We start from the raw sequence: 13,105 nt of genomic DNA, 5'->3' as shown, positions 1-13,105 counted from the left end.
CGCTAAAGTTTCTTCGGAAATAATTTTTATGGAAAATTAACTAACGAACGGAGGCGTAACAATATGTTTTTTTGTTATTATTTTACAAAATACTACTTAATATGGCCCCTAGTGTCACAGCGGCATGTCTGCGGACTTATACTGCTATAAACCGGGAGGGCAGAGCTCAGATAGACTTTTGTGTAGCTTTGTGCTTAATAACAAACAATAACAACAACCACTGCTTAATATTTGTTATTTGTAATATTTAGCGAATTCAAAATTTTGAACTAAAATTGGTCTGCGTTTGTAAACTATTTTGCATAAAAAAATTATCATAATGGTTAGTATGGATGAATTTAATGTGTTTCACTGTTTTTATTTAGAACGTATGTAACATTACTTTATGCGTTTATTTTATAAATTATACTGTAAGTGTAAATTATATTAAAAATCAAGATGAACTTGAAGAACTGGCATTATAATCAATATTGAAATATATACTCTTATAGAATTAAATATCAGCTCTAGAGGGCGTCAAGTACCTGTTGCTATTGGAGCATTATTGTTATATATATATTTTTTGTAAATATTTCACGTAATTTGTGAATTAGTACTACTTGTAAGTAGTGTTAATTTACGTTACGTTAATGTGTAGTCTTAGTGATAAGAAATACAAAAGGTTTAAAATCGTTGTACTATGCCTTGGCTATGTTTGATAAGAGATTAACTGATGATTGTGGTAAGCTCAAATGATTTTAACCCTTATTTTATTTATGATTTATTTTATAAATTATATTGTAAAAAAGTGTAATTTGTAAGTGTAAATCGTATAAATATTATAAAAAATATATAACCAGAACTGGCAGAAGGAAGTGATTAACGCAACAGTAACAAAGCATTATTGCAACTCGCAGTAATACTTATATGTTATAGTTATACTACTAGTGACGATAATATGTTAATATAACATACAAACTCCAAAGAGTCTTATTTAATTACCCAAATTAGCGGAAAGAACCCAAGAGGAGATATTTTAAGATAAAAAAACGTTACTGAAAAAAAAAGTTCTGTACTAAGATGCTACCGTTAGAAGATAGAAATTGAAGTGAAAAAAAATTCCCACACACAAATTTATTATTTAAACCTATGGTTTCCTAGTAGGTGTGTGGTAGTGTACCCATAGGGGTTCACAAGACTTTTTTTTTTTTTCTTTCTTCTTCTTCTTCATAAAAACGCCATAAAGAAAATAAATCCTATGCCTCAAAATAGAAGGGAAGTCTTGGTGAAGTTCCAAAATAGTCCAGTACTCAGAACCTAGTATTTGCATATTTTGGTCTGATCCTTGAATTTTTTTTTATTTACCTTTTTATTGACATAAACCACTTTATAAAAAAAATTGATGTCTATCAAGAATATGCCACTAGCTGAAAGGTCTGACTAGGGTATGTAACATGAAAAGATTGGTAACAACTGACTTAAACAATACCCATAAAGTAAAATTGAGTCCCAATACATACACAATCACAACATCAAAAAACAAGAACACAAAGACAAAATCTATGAAAGAACAAATGTCAAATAAATATAGTAACAAAATGATATCCATAAAGTAAAATAAAGGTCAAAAGAAAATTAAACTTGTTAGTTACAAATGGTGTTTTGACAAGGAAACTTTTCTCAATATCTTTATGCTTATAAATTTGTATTCAATTACCAAATTTTTACTTTAATAAAATGGGTTCTTTTGGTTCCTTTGGGGTAATTAGAAGAAGGACTGTCCTACAAGTTGTGCTACGGTTCACTCTTGAAGTTTAGCACTACTTGTGCTAGTACTTTTAGAGCGATAAGTGATATTACTAACTAAAGTAAAACTAAAACAAATAAAAGTAAAATAGACTGCTGTGTTACTGTAATATTAGTACATCTGATGCTACTATTGTAATTGTAAAAAACTCAAATGGTATTGGTATTCTTCCTATTGCTAGAGAACCAAAACTGCATACAGAATGCTAATTGAGACTTCATCTGAGGTTTTAATACGTTGTAGATTACAATTATCTTTCACTCGTAAATTTGAAATTTCTATATTTAGATTTAAGAAATCTATTGGCTCATTTCATCACACATAAACACAAAATTTTTTCAGCAATCGCACCCTAATCCTTTTATATTTTGTCAACACTAATCTCTTCCTAATGCATGAAGTAAGTCTTTTTTTCTAGATTTCAAATACCAAATGCAATACATCACACACTTTAAAAATTGAAACTCATATTTCCTATTTTGATGCAGCTACTATGACTATTCCTGTGCTTCTGAATGAGTGAAACATTACTAATGGCATCATCCATTTTCACACTTTTTCTATCATTAATTCTGTATTCTATTAGATACATATAGTAAGTAGGGCCCTTTATGAATCTAATGTGTGACCTTCACTTGTAATCTATGTCATTTATTGATGAAAAATTGTTCAGTAAGATAATTTAATTTGTTAATGTTGTGAAAATTGATACTTAAAAAACATTTGATTTTTGGGGTTCAATAAGCTTAGTGAATTCTCATAAATATAAAGCATACATTCCTTATGTGAAGTGTATTGTCATATACATCTGGTAGAGTAACATGTAAAATTTCACCTCTGCACATAGAATAGCATGCTTCCTTTTCACATCTGGCTATGAAATTTGCATGCCATTAGCCTTGAGCTACCTTCCACCTGAAACACAAGTGTTTAACATGAACTGTGCTAGTGCAGGATATCATCATGGAATGATAGCCCTCCACCAATAGGAGGGCAACACAACCTCCTTGCATAGTAGATCCCCTTCAGCACTCAAATTAACTTCATAATTTTTTTCAGCATTGTCTATAATGGATATGTTCCAAAATTTTTTAATCAGTTACTTGAGGTATGCAATAGTTTAAGTTAATTTTTGTTCAGGTTTACTTGGTTTAGTGTTCATGTTTTTCACATAATCATTGTGGTTTCTTTAATTTCACTAATATAAAAACAAAACAAAAACATTTGGTGATTACTCACCATTACCCATTACTTTTTTTACTACACAAAACCCATAGTCAAGATTACTTTTCTTCCCTCCTTCACCTGATACTAGGGTCCATGTGGACTTGTTTCTCAAACAACTCAGCATTTGTACTAACATGATTCATCATCCTTGTCTACTTAACTCTTTTATTCTGAATAACAGTCATTCTTCATTTCTGTTATCCAATTCCCAGTCTTTGGAATCTCTTTTACCTGCTTGGGGTAGACCACTTAACTTCTACTTCCCTTTCTAGTGCCTAATTTTCAAACCTTTGTCTGTTTCTTACCACCCTCTTGTGTTATCTCTCATCACTTCACATTATTTAAGAGGCATTTCATTGCTTTCCAGAGGGATTGTTGGAGAAGTTTTTTCTCTTCTTTTCACCACATTGCATTGCAATTCCTCTTCTGCTCTATCCCTCCTTATTTGGTTCCTCTGCTGTTGGGATTGCAATTCTTCTTCTGCTCTATCCCTCCTTATTTGGTTCCTCTGCTGTTGGGACTTATTGGGATGAGATGCTCTCGTAGCTAATGTACTCCTCCTTCACACTTATCTCCATTATCTTTGTCAGGATCCTTTTCTTCATCCAAAGGTTTTGGGTTTTTTCTGACTCACTGGAAACCTGGGCTAATCTAGGCCCAGCATTAGTTTTATTGTTTACTTTGGTTTCTCTTCTTTGTTAACCTCACCCCACTGTTTCTGCTCTAGGCCAGCTGAATCCATGTTTCCCCTTCCCATTCCAGTGTCCTGTCCTTCCACTTTCTGATGTTATGGTCATCACTTGTCTTGTCAGTGACAACCCTGTCTGGTATGGCTCTATGGGAGCCTGCCTGGCTCTCCTCACCAGTATTTGGTCTCATTTTCGGCCAACAGTTGGGTTCTTCAGACTTTCACCCATGACTTATCTTTCCACTTCTCTTCTCCTCCCCCTTCCAGATTTTCTGGTTTTCTTTCCTCCTCCCTTCAGTCCCATTTATCTTCAGCATCACAAGGATGTGGTCTCAGATCTCTTGACCAAGAATACCATTGAGAGAGTATTTACCCCTATTCTGAGTTGTACTCTGGGTTATTACTCTTTTCTCTTTGTAGTCAAAGGGTTCTTTGATGCTTTTTCTTGCCTCTTTGCCTCTTGAGGACAGTGTTCCTACTCCAAATCTCTATCTGGATTTAATTACTCAGGTTTGTTTTTTACTTTTCCTTTCTCCTATGTCTTTTGATTCTTTCTATTCCTTATTACAACTCTCATCTGAAAATGATTTGATTTTCCTCCTTCTCCAGACATACAAATCCATGTTAACATGTTTGGGAATCAGCTTTGTTTTCAGTTTCAAATGCCTTGTCCTCCTCAATGTCAGAACTCCTTATGGCCATTTCCATTTTCCATTCTTGGATTCCATTTCCCCAGAGTGCCTTCTACCCACATGGGGGACTGATCCTCTGTCTCCAATAACACTCTCCAGTGCTCAATTTTTCCTGTCTTTGCCTTTTTCTAACCTATCTTCTTTGTTAGCTATCTTCTCTTCATCCCCTATCTGAAGCTCTACAGCATGATCTTGATAGTTTTCTGGATTTTTACAGTTAGTCCTTTTCAACACCTTGGCCAGGGTTTCATCTTCTGCCTTGTTCATGCTTACTTGGTTCCTCTGTTTTAGGGACATTCTGGATTGTGATGCTCTTCTCTCTATCATTTGTCTTCTCCACTCTTACTATTGTGACATCCATGTGACTCTTCTTCTTTGTCTTGAATTCTTCGAAGGTGTTTCTAATGCATTGGAGACTTAGGCCAAACCTGCCCAAAACCTATCCCCTCTTTTCCATCTTTCACAGCCTTGTGAGAACACTCATGTTCCTTAACCCCATGAATCCTCTACCTCTTGCTCTACCACTTGCCACTCCTTCCTGTCCAATTGGCCACCATATTTCTACTTGATGACTCCCTCCCTTTGTACCTCTATAGGAGCACATCTGTTTATGTTTACAGACCTTTGGACCCATTTTGAAATTGACTTGTAGGTCATTCATATCCTTACACATGGCTTTTCTCTTCACTTCTCATCCCTTCTGTTTCCTATTTTTCTTTTCCTTTTCCTTCTAATCCTCAGCACCTTCTGTGTATCAAGGACATGGCATTGGATTTTTTTTTTTACATGAGAGCCACCATGAGTGTCATTTACTTCACCCCAGGGTTTTATTCTTGCCTCTTTGTTGTTCCTAAAAAGATAGAGGATTGGCATTCTGTCATTGACTTTTCCTCTCTCCCAACCACTATCTGGTATTTCCTTTGTTCAAGATGGAGAGATTTCTTCCTCTCTGTTCCTTTCCCCTAGTCTATGGATGAACAAGTTTGACATCTCAGATACCTTTCTCCATGTTCTGATTGTCCTGTCTTTATGTTGTTTCTTTCATTTTGTTCACCAGGCTAGGTGTACCAGTTTTGAGCTCTCTCCTTCAGCATAGCTTCAGCCACTTATGTCTTCAACTGAGTCAAGGAAGAATTTTCTCACCATGTACATAGATTTGTACTTCATTTCCGTTGATAACAGAACAACTGGATTCTTCTTGTCTCTTCCTGGCTACCTCACTTCTTCTGCAGTATCTTATCTGGGTTGGCTGGTGAAGTTTTCCAAGTCGTTCCTGATTCTGACTCAGTACTTGCCTTACTTTAGAGTCTTTTTTAATTCTCAACAAGGTCTGGATCAGCCTTCCCCCACTCACCTGTGGGATATGGATGCTTGCCCATTTTATATTTCCCTTGCAAGAAGTTATATCTCATTTAGGGATATTTGCATTTCTGGAGTATCTTGTCCCTGTAGGCCCACCTCACAAGAGGCTTTTTCAATTGACTTTGAGTGACAAATGGAAAAATCTCCTGTGATCCTCTGTCCTCTATAGTGATGCTGCTGCCTTCTCTTCTCTTGATAGCTGGATCATGCTAGTACTATGGTTGGCATTTCACTGCTACCCCCTGTCTGGATTTTCATCTCATCATTGACACATCTTTTATAGATTGGATTGCATCTTTGGAGAACTCTACAACTTTTAAGATTTGGTCTCCTGTGGAACATACCCTCCACATCAGTGTTATGGAACACTTGGCCATCTATCTATTTCTTACCTCATTTTATGGATCATTTGGTGATATCCAATTCCAACAATTCTATGGTCATTTCACATTCAATCATTAGGGTAGAACTTTCTCCAGAAACCTTTGCTTTTGCACATTGGAATTTTTGTTTTGGGCACACTCACATCAGGTTCTACTGATAGTTTGTCATGTCCATGGAGTTTTGAACTTGGTGGTGGATTGACTCTCTTATCTGGACAGGATTCTTTCTATAGAGTGGTCATTCCATCCTCAGGTATTTTGTTGGACTTGTTTCCAGTTGGGCATGCCAATGATTGATGCCCTTGCCATTTTTCTCAATACCAAACTCATCCTCTTCTGGTCCATATTATCTCATCCAACAGCTCTGGCTGTGGATGTCCTCAACCAGGACTGATTTCACCATTTCTGTTTGTCTACCCTACTTTTCATCTTCTCTCAAATGTCTTGATGTTCATTTGTGACATCCTTGTCTGGTCCTGATGGTAGCACCTTTTTGGTCAGCTCAGTTTTAGTTTCCTCTTCTTCACCAACTGATGTACTGGGCACCTCTTCCTTTACCTTTGTCACATTCCCTTTTGCTCTGATTTTGCATGTCTCTCTTTCATCCATGAATGTCAACATTTTGTCTTCACACATGGGATTTGTCCTGCCCTTTGCTTACTAGTCAGCTTTTGCCGATTGCATAGCCTTTATATTATCCTGTTCATTTTGCCCTTCTATTCTTTGACTATCAACAAAAATGGCATGTTTCTTGCCACTGGTCTATTTGCCACTCATTACTATCTGGCTATCCTACTGTTGCTTACCTTTCAACTTTCTGGACTGGGTTGCTTGACCAAGAATTGTCATCCCAGGCTATTAGGTGGCCTTGTTGTCTACCATTTGCCATTTTCTCTATGGTTCTGTCACTTCCTCCTGTTCTTTAAATTTTTGTTTTGGTTCTTTCTAATTCATCATTCCCCTTGTCTTGTTCCTTTGCTTAACTACAACCTTTATGTGGTTCTACATGCTCTTACACAAGTCATGTTTAAACCCTTGGCCACTTACTATTTATACCACATCTCTTTAGTTTTTACTTATGGGGTTTGTCAATGTGACTGACCCTGGAACCACAAAGTAACCATCAGAGTTTCCGTACTATAACTTTCAATATGTTTCATGTATATTCCCACAATTTGGCAAGCTTTCAGTAAACATTACAAAATCAGATTTTTTAATTAGGTATTTTTACTGTAAATTTGTCCAGTACACAGTGATTTTCATGCTAAGATTAAAAATACTTTTCTTCATTTGAAAATTTTCAAATTTAGTTTGTGTAAACTCTAAAACCTCCTAACTAAATGCCAACTATTCTTTTTAGTAAAACTTTTTATTATATTGTTATTTTCTCTACCTTAACTCTATGCAAACTTGCTCAATTTTACTAACCTTGTAATCACCATAAAAATAATACAAAATAGATCTAAGTTACCCTTTTTTCTTTCTAGAATAACTGCAGATTGTAACAGAAAACTACATTTGTTTATCCTAAATAGCTTAAGGCTTATAACAGTCTAAATCTGTTTCTACTTAATTTTATTGTTTTATTGCCATTTGAATGGTGTCTTATTAATAATCCCACCATACAATTTGTAAATCACTCAGCAAATGTGTAGCTCATGTTATGATACTGAATGATGTAATGCATGAGCTGGTCTTGAGCATACCTCATGATGAATTTCTATTATTACTGTTATTTTTCATTATCTTACCTTATCTAACCTAATAAGTTTCTAATCTTTATGATTTAGTTTCTCTTATAACTATAAATAAATTATATACATGAAAAACAAGAAATGTAGTACATTTGATCTCTTGTTTTTTATTGTCAGTTGCTGATGAAATTTAAGCCTAATTTTATTATAATGATGGTATTAGTACACTAAATATTTTTTTTTACTTAAATACTACACCTAAGAACACAGAATAATAACACAAAAAGCAAAACATTTCCTATAACTATTAAAAGTTAACCCTCTCACTATGGGTAGGTCAAAGTGTGCATTTCATGACTTATTTAGAGAGTTATATTCAAAATTTAATAAAGTACTTTGTTAGCTTTGTATATGAATGAAATTGGAATCAAAATGTAGTTATTAAATCAAGTCTCATTATTATATGTTTTAAGTTCTTAATTCTATAAGAAAATATTTTAAACTATCCTCAATCTTCTGTAGTATTAGGATTATGATATTTATTCCCTAGGTGTTCCCTCATCTCAAATTTATTTACCTCAACTCTGAGAAGTACAGAATTCATTGTAAATTACTCAATATAATATAGATATTACTAAGGCAAAGCATAATTCTTATAGCCTTCAATCTTATTTGTTTACAGACTCATAAACTAGAAAATCAGACCCACTTGCCATGCCCACCTGTCACATCCTCTCTTTCACAAATTTGCAGTATGACATTTTATACTATATTATTTATAACCAATAGAAAGGTACATTTTTAATATATTAAATGATGTGTTATATTATGTTGTTTTCAATACAGAGTATTGTCTATTTTTACTTCAGTTTGATATTTTCTCTCATGGAGGTTATGTCAACAAGCTTAAGATAAAATTTAAAGGCTCTTATGCCATAGTTAAAAAGTCAGATAAATTATGATAGTTATAGAATATTGTTTGCTTTGTGCCTGTTGTTATTTTGTGTTCTTAGGTGCATTGTGTAAGTAAATAAAATGTAAGTGTACTTGTGACATTAGTATAAAACAAAAAAGTAGGCTTAAATTTCATTGACAGTTGACCACAAAAAAGAACAAGAGGTCACAGGTAAGTGATGTATTTATTATTATAAAAGTAACTAAAATGTAGCAAGTCTTGTTTTTTGTCATTCAATACAGTAATGGCAGGATTATTAGTTATACATGGGTCAAAGGGCAATAAAACAATAAAATCAAGTAAAAACAGATGTATACTGTTAGGAGTTTTAAGCTATTTAGGATAAAAAAAAAATTGTAGTATCCGACTATAATTTGTAGCCATTCTAGGAGGAAAAATGGGTAATTTAGATTTAGTTTGTATTTTTTAATGGTGATTACAGAGTTGGTTATGTCAACCAACTGTACATAGAGATAGGGTGGTGAAAACAAGTTTTAGCAGAAAAAACATTTGAAATTTATTTAGGAGACTGTAGGGATTATGCAAATGAAAGTTGACAATTTTCAGATGAAACAGAGTATCTTTAATTTTAACATGAAAATCAATTTGCACACGGAGCAATCAACACCCTGACTCCATTTAATCACAGACAAAGTTTTAGCAAAGATACTTAATTAACAAATTGATTTTTTTGTATATAAAAGACTTGTAATGTCTATTGAAAACCTGCCAAATTTCATGAAGATGCACAAAACACATTAAATGGCACTTTGATGGTCACTTTGGGGTTAATTAGCTTTCTACTAAGACAAGAATGTCTTAAAGTAATTTCTTTAGCTGCTTGAACTGAACACCATGACATAAGCCTTCAAACTGAAGATGATAATGACAACACTCTATACTGTAAACAACTTGTTATTGTATATTATTCAGTAGATTAGAATATTGCCTTTCTGTTAGTTATAAATTATATAAAATGCTAGATAGAATTATTGTCAATTTGTGATAGAGAGGATGTGACAGATGGATGTGGCAAGTTGATCTGATTTTCTAGTGTTGATTCCATAAACAAATAAGAAGACTGTAAAAATTAGACTTTGCCTTAGTAATATCAATATTATAATAAGTAAGTTACTTTAAATTCTGTACTTCAGAGAAGGTGGTAAATAAATTAGAGAAGGGGAAGGCCTAGAGAACAAATGCCATGATTCTCGTAGTAGGAGAGATTGAGGATTCACTTAATATTTCTTTATAAAATTAATAACTTAAAACTTATGTAATAATAAAACCTGATTTAATAACTAAATTTTGATTCCAAGTTTATTCATATACATATAATAAAGTAGTTTAATTATATTTTGAACTACCTGTAGCAAGAAGGTTAAAACTTATTTCTTGTCCTGGTACTTTTTTTCACAGATCTTCCATGATTTTATTCCCTGACTGCTTGTTTATTCCTAAGACTTGGGCAGCTAGGGAGGGAGGTCATACCTTTCCTTCCATTTCTCTTTCGTTGATCTTGGCCCTCTATGATAATACTGACCCTAATAGCCTTTTGTGTCCAGTTCGGGCTGTCAGAAGTTACTTGGCATTCACAGGAGTTCTTACAATTGCTTTTTTTTGCCATGGAACCCCATTTCTTCTAAGGATTTCTCGTCATCTATTCTTATTGGATGAATTAGTCAGCTCCTATTGATCGTCTATTCCTCACTGGAGAGAGATGTTTGCATGCTGTATCACATCAAATCTGCCACTTGATTTATTCTTTAGTATCATACATTTGATGATCCTTTTATGACATACTCCAGGCTGGAATGTGGACTATGCCTAAATATCATCTACCATCATCTCTACAATCTAGCAGTTCCATCTTCAGGATATACCTCCCTCCAGTCTACTCACTGTCCTTAATGGGTGTTTTTTTTTATTTCCTTACCTGTTTGAATGTACTCCAGTTCACTTCTCAGAATCCACCTGGTGACCAGTGTTTCCTCACAGGGTATAATTACTTTCCTAAAATCATATTGAGTCAAGGTTAACAGAAAGCATTAAACTAATCCAATCTGAATCCTCAAGATCCCACAATTGAGATGGGGTTTTCCACAAGTATGTGAGAGTATAATTGTCCCTTTTAGACTGTGCAATCTATGGACTATCATGAAAAAGCCAGAAATGGGGAAGTGTCTGCCCACTTCCCTCACTCGTGCATGCTGACTTTTCAAATTGGGTTTTGCAGTAATTCATTGCATTTTCTGCAGTATAAGACCTTTGTGGGGGTTAGGTTCATTCAGGTCCGGATACCTCCCTGGTGTTTTCCCAGTGTGAATTTTCCACCCCTGATCATCGAGTAGAGTATGGGAAACTCTTGCCACTGCCAGTTCCTAGCTGCTAGGGTGGTCAACTTGGAGAGTTCCTCAACAGTTGTGCGATCCTTCTGGAGAGAGCCTGAGTAGGCAGCGCAATATGGTGGGAAGTAGGGCAGGGTTGTCAGTATCAAGTGTTGCTATTTATAAGTTACATTTTACCTTTAAAATATGCAGCACTTCTTTATGTGAATGAATTCAGGTGTAAAATTCTAGATTACCAATGTTTTTGTTTTAGGTATGTGGATTTTTGGTAACTAGTAAATCAATAGAAATTTAAAACTTATACATTGTTATACATATTGTGTGTTATTGTATAACTGATTGAAATTAGATAGTGCTTCATTAAAAAGCAACTTAATTTAAAGAAACCTCTGAAAAGTTTTTGAAGTTGTGATTTGGTTTATTGCATTAAATTGATGTGTTTATGTACCTCATATATGTTATTGAACATAAAAGTGACATTATGAACATCTGTTGAATGTAATTATAGCTCAAAACTAATTTTAGTTAACATGTATGAGTTCAAGTTGGAGGAGACAGTCTGTCTGCCTATATTTTTTGTTTTCATCTGTTGTGACTCACCTTACCGCTATACATAGTTACCGTATCTGATGTAAAATATGTTCAATGTATGGCAGGTGTAAGTCAAAGCACATGAGTCCAGGTGGAACAGAGAGTACGTGTTTATTAGTCATGATGTGGGTATTTTGTCATAGCATTTTTAGATAAAGTGTAATGGAGAATTGTACAGTTGTGAGATAAATTTAGTTAGTTGTGTCTATTTACATTTACAGTATTTTTTACTCACTCATCTTCAGCATGAAACATACTTGCTTTGTAGTAGTGAAAAACTCTTTAATAACTTAGACTGCTTATATATGTGTATATGTTTGTACTATATGTGGTCATTGGTAAAACAACCTTATGGTGGTATTACCCATATCATGATGTACTGTGTATGTTGTTAGAAGACTTCAAGAAGGTATTGTAAGTCAGAACATAACTATTTATTTGTGAATTTTATAAATATGCATAGTTTCTTTGTTTTACTTCTACACTTAGTTTATTTTGCTGAAGGTTAGGATTTTAGTTTGTAAAAATTAAGGTTTGTCAACCAATCTTCATTTGTTTTAAAGAAATAGGGAAACTGTAGGTATGCTCATACTTAAAATTAATCTTTTGTTTCATGAAAATAGTAGAAATGTTTATGAGAAACTAAAGATATGTTTTTATGCATTTGCAAAAGTTCTTCAGTCATTATGATTTAGTCACAAATATTAATTTCAATAACATAACCACACTTATAAGCATAATTAGTATATACCTTCTGTTTTGAAATGCATAATTTCCTGAAAACTGGATTTTAATGAAGATTGTCTTTATTTTTCTTTGAAATGGAAAATGGGAAAATTCACAACTCAAAGAATACAATGAAAATCCATGGCCTCTGGCTATTAATGGCACTCATGTTTAATGTCAAGACATATAGTGTTATACATACATACACACATACATATAAAGATTTATTTATAAATATAAATATATTCATATACAAAGTATAATACATTATGATGTAAACAAGATTCATATATCTTTCTGATATGTATAAACATTGAAAGTAATTAATAAGATTTACTTTCAGCATCAAAGTATTTATCTTATTCTGTTTCATAACTAATCTACACACATGGTAACTGTCTATGGTCTGTGTAGAATATCACAAGCTGCATAAACAACTGTGTACTCAAATTTGAGAGAATATGTAGCTTTAAGCCTTTTTTTTCCAGTGTTTTAATTGAAGGTGTTAATCATTTTAATATAAAAACCAAATATGCTAAGGATATGTTTTTTGTAAAATAGTTTCTTGCATGAGTGGTAACTTGTGCATAATCTCACTGAACAAATCATAATTATTAAGTAATAGTGAAAGGATATTTTAATAAGAGGTATTT

The 13,105-nt window shown here is 33.6% G+C and overlaps 1 protein-coding gene across 1 annotated transcript in view; it reads left to right on the top strand.

Annotated features, from left to right (window-relative positions):
* The first annotated feature begins 588 nt into the window (after positions 1-588).
* The window catches only part of LOC106463456 (phospholipase D1-like), a 132,810-nt gene continuing 120,293 nt past the window's right edge, over positions 589-13,105 (top strand). Inside the window, exon 1 of the mRNA XM_022390947.1 lies at positions 589-721. The gene's annotated coding sequence lies outside the window, so the exon portion shown is untranslated. The remainder of the gene's footprint in view (positions 722-13,105) is intronic.

The sequence above is a fragment of the Limulus polyphemus genome, unplaced genomic scaffold (genome assembly GCF_000517525.1).
Source record: "Limulus polyphemus unplaced genomic scaffold, Limulus_polyphemus-2.1.2 Scaffold1413, whole genome shotgun sequence".
NCBI classification, from domain to species: domain Eukaryota; kingdom Metazoa; phylum Arthropoda; class Merostomata; order Xiphosura; family Limulidae; genus Limulus; species Limulus polyphemus.
This window is presented reverse-complemented; position numbering and strand designations above follow the sequence as displayed.